Below are 8500 nucleotides of genomic sequence, written 5' to 3' on the forward strand. Positions count from 1 at the left end.
CAGTGGGTGATCGCATCCCTCGCAGTCCTGATTTTCTTTTTCATTTTCTTCCTCCTTCTGCTCCTCATTTGGACCTTGGGGGGCTCAGTCCGGTGCTCCAATGTGGGTCTCCGTCTGTATCGCCATCCATCGTCGGATGAAGGTTCCCTCTGGTCTTGCCTTCTTTGCTCACGTTCTCTTTCCTTCTGCTTTTCGTTTGGACCTAGGGAGTTAAGTCCAGTGTTCCAATGTGGGTCTCTGTCTCTATCTCCATCCATCGCCAGATGAAGGTTCTATGGTGATAAGCAAAATATTCATCAGTATGGTTATGGGCCAAGGCCGGTTCACGCACCCTCTCCTCTGTCCAGCGAACAATCCGGGGATCTCTCCTTGAACCTGGGATCCCATTTATAATCAAGTCTCTTGTAAACCCTAAAATGACTCCCTTAGTTGAGATATATTCTTTCCTGATCCCATATCCATCCTTCATCCCAGTCCCCCGAGCTTTCCCCATTCCTCCCCTACTCCCTTCTCTCTAACCCTCTCCCCTTCCAACAACCCTCCCACCCCCCCCCCATGCACCCGAGGTTACCTGGGACTCTTGTCTATTTCCAATCTCCAGGAGGATAACTACATGATTTTCTTCAGATTCACCTTCTTATTTAGCTTCTCTAGGATCACGAATAATAGACTCAAAGACCTTTAATTATGTCTAGAATCCACTTATGAGTGAATACATACCATATTCCTCTTTTTGGGTCTGGCTTACCTCACTCAGTAAAGCGTTTTCTATGTCTATCCATTTGCATGCAAAATTCAAGATGTCATTGTTTTTTACCGCTGAGTAAAACTCTAATGTATATATGTTCCACACCTTCTTTAACCATTCTTCTATTGAGGGGCACCTAGGTTGTTTCCAGGTTCTGGCTATTACAAATAGTGCTGCTATGAACATAGGTGAACAAATGCTTTTGTAGTATGATAGGGCATCTCTTGGGTATATTCCCAAGAGTGGAATTGCTGGGTCTTGAGGGAGGTTGACTCCCAGTTTCCTGAGAAACCGCCACACTGATTTCCACAGTGGCTGCACAAGTTTGCATTCCCACCAACAATGGATGAGAGTTCCCCTCTCTCCACATCCTCTCCAGCATAGGCTATCATTGGTGTTTTTGACTTTAGCTAATCTGACCGGTGTAAAATGGCATCTCATAGTATATTTCAAAACAAAACTTAGAACTGGAGAGATGGCTCAACAGTTAAGAGAACTCATTGTTCTTGCTTAGAACCTGGGTTTGCTTCCCAGCACCCACGTGATGCCTCACAACCATCCATGACTCCAGTTCAAAGGGATTATATGCCCCCTTTGATCTCCTTAGGCACCCGGCACACATGTGATGCACGTACATACATGCAGGCAAAACACTGACACACATAAAACAAATTAATATATCTAGAAACAAAAGAACATTATAGGTCGTCTCACTACCAAACAAGTGCGGCAATTAATATGTTCATTAGCCTTAGTCAATCATTCAGCATTGTACATATATTTTAAATTATTAGATTATATCCTATTAATATATGCAATTATAATTTGCCAGTTAAAACTAGTACAACTCAAAACATCATAATGAGATCCTAGTTCATACCTAATTAGTATGACTATAGGAATGATGAGAAACAAGTGGAGGTTAGGATGTCCAGATGTTAGAGGCCAGCCAGGTGTACTGGCATAAGCCTGTATTTCCAGCACTCAGGGTTGAGGCAGGAGGACTGTGAGTTCAAGGATAGCCTGGGCTATATATTGAGACATAGTTTCAAAAAAAATCTAAGAGGTGAAAAAAATAAAAGAAAAGAAAAACTGGAACTCTCATCTACTATTGGTGTACAAAATGGAGCAACCTTTTCAAACAAAGCTGTTCCTCTTAGAGCTGACCATGATGAGATATATGTCCAAGAGGAGAAAACCATTCCCACACACTTGTATGTGGATATTTACAGTAGCATTATTCACCATATGCAAAAAGTAGAAACAACCAAAATGCCTAGCAACTGGTAAAATATAGTATATTCTTAGAAAGGAATACTATTCGAGCATCAAAAGGAATGCAGCCAGGCGGTGGTGGCGCATGCCTCTAATCCCAGCATTTGAGAGGCAGAAACAGGTGGATCTTTGTGAATTTGAGTCCAGTGTAGTCTACAGTCAGGGCTACACAGAAACCCTGTTTTGAGAAACCAAAAGAGAGAAAAAAAGATATTGTTACAAAATGGATGTACCTTCAAAACATTGTGCTACAGAGAAGCAGCCAGTCATGAAAGATTGCACATTGTAAAATTCAATTTATAGGAAATGTCCAGAGTGAAAAAAAAACCCATAGAGACAGAAAGTAGATTAGGGGTTACCAGGGGCTGACTTGGAGAAGGGGATAATGAGGAGATATTGCTTAATGGTTTCAGAGTTTTTGATTGGGGTGATGAAAATGTTTGGAAGTATTGTGGTGTCAGTTGCACAATACTGAAAGTATAATTGATGTCATTGTGTGTACATGGTAAAATGGCAGATTTTGCTATGTATATCTTATCACAAAAATGAAATTTTCATTAAAAAACAAAGAAAAATAAAATACACACACACAATGATTGATAGGAAATACCACTGGATGGCTTGCGTCTTCTTCAAAACGTGAGGGAGGCTCATCCTCAGAGACCAAAGAGTACTTGATACAGAACAGACTGGAGCTGAGCTCGAGGCAAATGGAGCTGAACCAATGTTCACGCCCCGTTCTCATGATAAGAATCACTTGGGGACTTGTTAACCATACAGAGCACTGATTCTCAAAGTACTGTCCAAGGAGTCCTGGGGGTCATGTGAGGCCCTCTCTCTTCCAGTTACATATCTCTGAAACTAGCTGGATTTTCCTCTATATTTCAGCCAAAAGAACATATAGCAGCAAATTGAATGCAGGGGCAGGCAGATGTGAGCATCTCTTCAATTCTGCCATTGTAATTTTTGCAGTTAGAAAAAAATGACAGAAGATAGGGGCTCTGTAAACTTTTGTAATGCTGTGAGTTAGTTCTTGTTACAGTGGGAACTGGTTATTTGCTGCTGAAACCATAGCAGAATTGAGCCTCGGTAGGGGGAAAAAGAGCATAGTTGTAGGTCCCAATGTTAACACAGCTTACCCAATTCAGTTCTCTCTATAGATTAAGTCACACATGAAGCATTCCATCAAACGTCCAAGGAGAAAAGATGTTTCTCTCAAATCATCTCTTTTCTCTTACATTTTTAAAATTAATTTCTTCTTTGACAATTTCATCCAGACATAATGCATTCTGATTCCCTCTCACCTCGGACCCCCTGTTATCTTCCTTCTGCCCCAGCAAGCCCTCTTCATTTTCAATGGTCATGCCTTTTGGTTTCGTGGCCCACTGAGTTTAACCTGCACCATCTAAAACAATCTTCACAATGTTAAAAAAATTAATTATTAAAATATCTGTTGTGGCCAGGTGGTGGTGGCACACGCCTTTAATCCCAGCACTCAGGAGGCAGAGGTAGGTGGATCTCTGTGAGTTCGAGGCCAGCCTGGTTTACATAGTGGGTTCTAGGACAGCCAGGGCTACACAGAGAAACCGTGTCTTGAAAAACATATGTGTATATATGGTGCGGGAGAATTGTCTGTATTCTGTCAATCATGTATTTTAATGAAACGCTGATTGGCCAGGCAGGAAGTATAGGCGGGTCAACCAGACAGGAAATAGAGGTGGGCAATGAGAACAGGAGAAGGATAGGAAGGAGGAAGCTTCCTCTGCCATTCCTGCACAGACCACCGAAGAGTCAGCATGTAACTTGCACAGCTGAGAAAGGTACTGAGCCATGTGGCTAATGTAGATAAGGATAATGGGGTAACATAAGTTATAAGAGCTAATAAGTAGCCAGAGCTAAAGGCCAATCAGTTTATAATCTTATGGAGTCCTGTGTGTGATTTTCTTTGGGAGTTGCCAGTTGTGGGGTAACGGGCGGGAACAGAAACCCCAACAAGCCAACCCCCCTCATGATACATATATATATGTATGTTTGTATGTATGTTGTATGCCCAAGGAAGTAGCTGGCTCAGCAGGTTAAAGCAATTGCTAAGCAAGCCTAATGACCTGAGTTCAATCCCTAGAACTATTTTAAAAAACTGATCTTGAGGGTGAGCATTTGTAATTTCAGTATTCCTGTGGTGAGATGGGAGGCAGAGACAGAATTAGCTGAAGCTAGCTAGTCTGGAGCACAAAATGCAATAGAAACAAGAGAGATGCTGCCTCAAGCAAGATAAAAGGAGAGAACTGACCCCTGAAAAGTAGCCCTCTGACACTCTGTGCCTTCCCCGAAATAAATAAATGATGTAATCCCCACACACACACTCCTGATAAAAGACACACAAAAGAGTAGGAACTGTAAAACACTATCACCCTTAATTGAATTGTTGAGAACATAGTCATTTTTATTAAATATGACTTACATTAACATTTTATACAAACTATAGGCATGTACCACTGTTCCCAATTTTCCAAGTAATTTTTGAGAGTGTGAGGGTTTGTTTCTGAGAACAAAAACTTGAGAACCATTGACAGAGAAAAACAATCATTTCAGTTAGAAATTGTCCTTTAGATGGCTTCTTCGCCTTTTGGTTAGGAGCAAGTGTGGAAATTTTGATTTAGGAAGTCTTTCTTGGGGCCCTGGACTCTGTTGTTAGACAACTGGACTGGGTACTTCCTGAGGATGCTTGGTACATGTTGAGCCAATGTAAAGATGTTTGCATGCCAGCAGTGTTTATGACTGACGGGTGGAATTAAAACTAGAGGAATCAGACTTGTCAGGCTGCAAATAGCTGGTCCCCTGGAGGTTGTGTGGGTAGTGACAGTGCTCGATGAGCTGATCTGCATAGCTGGATCTAACTGTGCCGACAACCCAAGGACAGAACAGAAGGTGGGCACTGGAAGCTCCAGCTACCTGGGGCTCGGATGAGGTTCTTTAATTCACCTTGTACTATACATGCGGCTGGCATGCAGATTGTCCACTGAGAAGCTCTGACCTGGATTATGTGGGGGGAGAAGAGTTCAGGTCCCTCTGGCATGTGGACATAATAGCCTAAGAGGGGAAGCTGAGGAAACCTATCGTTTCCTCCATTAGAGGAGGGATCTGGAAATTGTGCTGGGCTTTGGGCTAGTGGGACAGGGCAATGGAAGGACACAATGCCTTCCTATAGAGTGGCTCCACCTCCTTCTTCTCTGAGTTATATTTCAGGCTCCTTTATGATGCACTGGACTCTTAGTATCTTCCTAGTGGTGGGCATTCGGCCTACGCATCAGTGTCTGGGGACTTTTCACAATCCCCTGAACTGATTATTTTTCTCTCATGCACCACACCAACCTGCAGCCTTGGTCTGAGACAGAGCCTTACTGTGCTGGCCAGGCTGATCTTGGACTCCTGGACTAACAGTGATCCTTCTGTCTCAGCTCCCCAAGTAGCTGGGGTGGCAGGGGCATACCATCACAGCCAGCTTCTCTGGGCACACTACTGCAACACTTTGTACTTCTCTTTCTCTGTGATCTGTATCACTTCACTTGCTTGTGTCAGACTATCTGATCAAGCTATGTCAGGAAGACAGAAACTGTCCTATTCACATTTCTGCCTCTAAGGATGTAATATGTGCTCCACAAATACTCAATGAATTAATGTAGAGATTTGGAGGTGAGAGTGTTTCAGGTCCTTTTTTTACGTTCTTTGACTAATTTCCTTTGGGAAGGCCCTGCCATGTGCCTCCAATGAGCTGCTGTGGCTTGGCCTAGTGGTTCAGTACTTTGATGGTTTTTTTGAGCATAAACAACCCTTGTGCCTCAAATGCCTCTACCAAAATTCCTGTTAAACTTTAATCTCTATTTTGTGTTGTTATGAAGGTAGAGACTCACTAGCTACGGTGATGCATGCTTGCTGTCTCTGGTGGCTGAGGCAGGAGGATTTAGAGTTTGACATCATCCTGGGCTAGACACGGCCAGACTCTTTCAAGGTGGAGACTTGATCTGACTGTGATATCTGGTGGTGGAGAAGGTGGTGGTGGTGTCATGGCGGTGGTTAAGGTTAAGGAGATTTTAAGGGGAAGCACTAATGCCATAGGCAGATGGCTTCCTCTTGCCCCATGACGCCCCGTGCCACCTTGGGACTCTGCCTAGAGTCTCTGCCAGTGAAGAGGACCTGCAGATGTAGCTGTCTGAGCACAAATTTCCTACATTTCAGACCCCTGAGCCAAATGCTTGTTCTTTATAAACTAGTCTCTGGTATACTGGAATTGAAGTAGAAAATAGAGCAAGAGGAGCCAGAGAGAAGGCTCAGCAATTAAGAGCATTGCCTGCTCTTCCAGAGGACCTGGATTTGAGTCCCAGCTCCCAAATGTTGTCTCGCAACCATTTGAAACTCCAATTCCAGGACATCTGGCACCGTCTTCTGACCTCTTTGGGCACAAGATACACACATATATGTAGGCAAAACACCCCCATGCATAAAATTTAAAAATAATAGTAATTTTAAAATTAAGAGAAAAGAACAAAGCAAGTCATTAAGGACAAGTGGCAGAAGGGGACAAAGAAGGGAATGGAATAATGCTGTTAGCATTGCTGCCAAGGGGTGGCGCTATCCTCCATGCCCTCACTTGTATCTTGTCAATTTTGAAGCTCTCCCTCAGAGGACCAGAAGACCCACATTTTGGGGGTATGCAAGCAAGAGCAAGCAAGCAAACAAACACCTACAGACTTTGTTAGCGTTTTCACACAGGACAACAGTGCCCACCAGTTCTTATGTCAGATGCTTTCTGAAAACTCTTAAGGTACCCATCTCTAGCTCTTGAAGAATGCTTCAAGGACCAAATATATGTGACCAAACATATTATTTTGTTCATGCCTTCTTTGGACCATTAAAAATCTCATGAACTCCAAATTGGGAATCTCTGATCATCACTGTTTTCCTTGACAGAGATAGCAATTGGGTAGCACTTTTAGGCCTTATATATTCTTTCTAGAACCAACATTGGTGTTCAGGAGAATTCTGGGAGCCTCATAGACTATATAGGTGGTAAATTAATACTATACCCTACCATCTATCTCGTATTTACCCTGTGTACACCAAATGACACAATATTCTTGTCAAGTGGTTGCACTTATAGTGACAGGGAACCCTTTGAACCCTTTTAGTTTCCCTTAACACACTCAAGTTTGTCATAGTCCTATTTAGGTTCACATAAAACTTGACATAGCCCTCTAGATTATTTTGTTATATAATACCTAAGTTCTTTCTTGCCCAGTATTTGTAGCATTTGTATGCATATATACAGAGACATGTATACATGCTAAGGAAACACCTATGGCTCTGTCCATTTACTCACTTGTCCATTCATTCTTTCAACTTCTCAGTGTAAACAAGATTTCTCAAGTGCCTGCTTTGCTCCAGGAATGTCCTAGCCATGAGGAAGGGATACAGAGACAACTAAAATGTGGTCTCTCTATGTGATTTAATCCAAGACCAGAGCTGCAGAGCTTATTTTTCTAGAATTTTCTCTAGGTTGTTTTAGCACTTTAGGGCTATGGTGCTGATCTGCTGTTGATTGATGTAATGGTACTAGCACATGTATCTTATACTCCCATTTCCAGAACTGACCTCTCTTTTTGAAAGTGAGAGTAGCCAGGATTCCTAATCTCTGTCCCCATGCCTCATCGACTGCTACTGTGAGTCAATCACCAGGTCCACGCACCCTACTGAGGCGCTCTTCTAGGCTTGTCCCTTCTGCTCCTGTCCAGAGGGAAGAAGAACTGACTTGGCATTTGGGGTTCTTCCCTGTCTCATCGCTATGGCATTTCTCCTTCACATCCTGCTCTACAATATGGTGCCTGTGGTCTTTCCAAGCTGGAGATAATGGGCTCATTTCCACAACAGTATCCCTGCTTACAGAGAAATGTCATTCTCTTTTTGGTTACAGCAGATTTTATGTACCTCACAAAATGTCTCAAACTGTGGCTGTTTATCAAAAGTTCTAGGTAGCTGGACACTGATAGATAGCATAGGTAAATTTTAGGTCTTAAAACCAAAATGCAGGGCCAGCGAGATGGCTCAATGGTAAAGGCACTTGCTGTCTAGCCTGATAACTTAATTTCAACCCCCAGGACCCACATGGAAGAACTAGAGAACCGACTACTGCACATTGTCCTCTGACTTTCACCCATGGCACATACATGCCTACACACAGATAGATACACATACATGCATGTACACACTAAATAAATAAATAAATAATGCAATAAAAGTGAATTAGAAAAACCAAAGTGCAGCCAGGCATGATGGTATCTGCCTGTCATCTCAGCACTTGTGAGGTAGAGAAAAGAGGATCAAATGTTCAAAGTCATTCTCAGCCATAAATTAAATTCAAGGAAAGCCTGGCCTATATAAAGTCCTGCCTCAAAAAACAAACAAACAAACAAAAACCCCCAA

Source organism: Myodes glareolus, chromosome X, assembly GCF_982192425.1.
Source record: "Myodes glareolus chromosome X, mMyoGla1.1, whole genome shotgun sequence".
NCBI lineage: Eukaryota > Metazoa > Chordata > Mammalia > Rodentia > Cricetidae > Myodes > Myodes glareolus.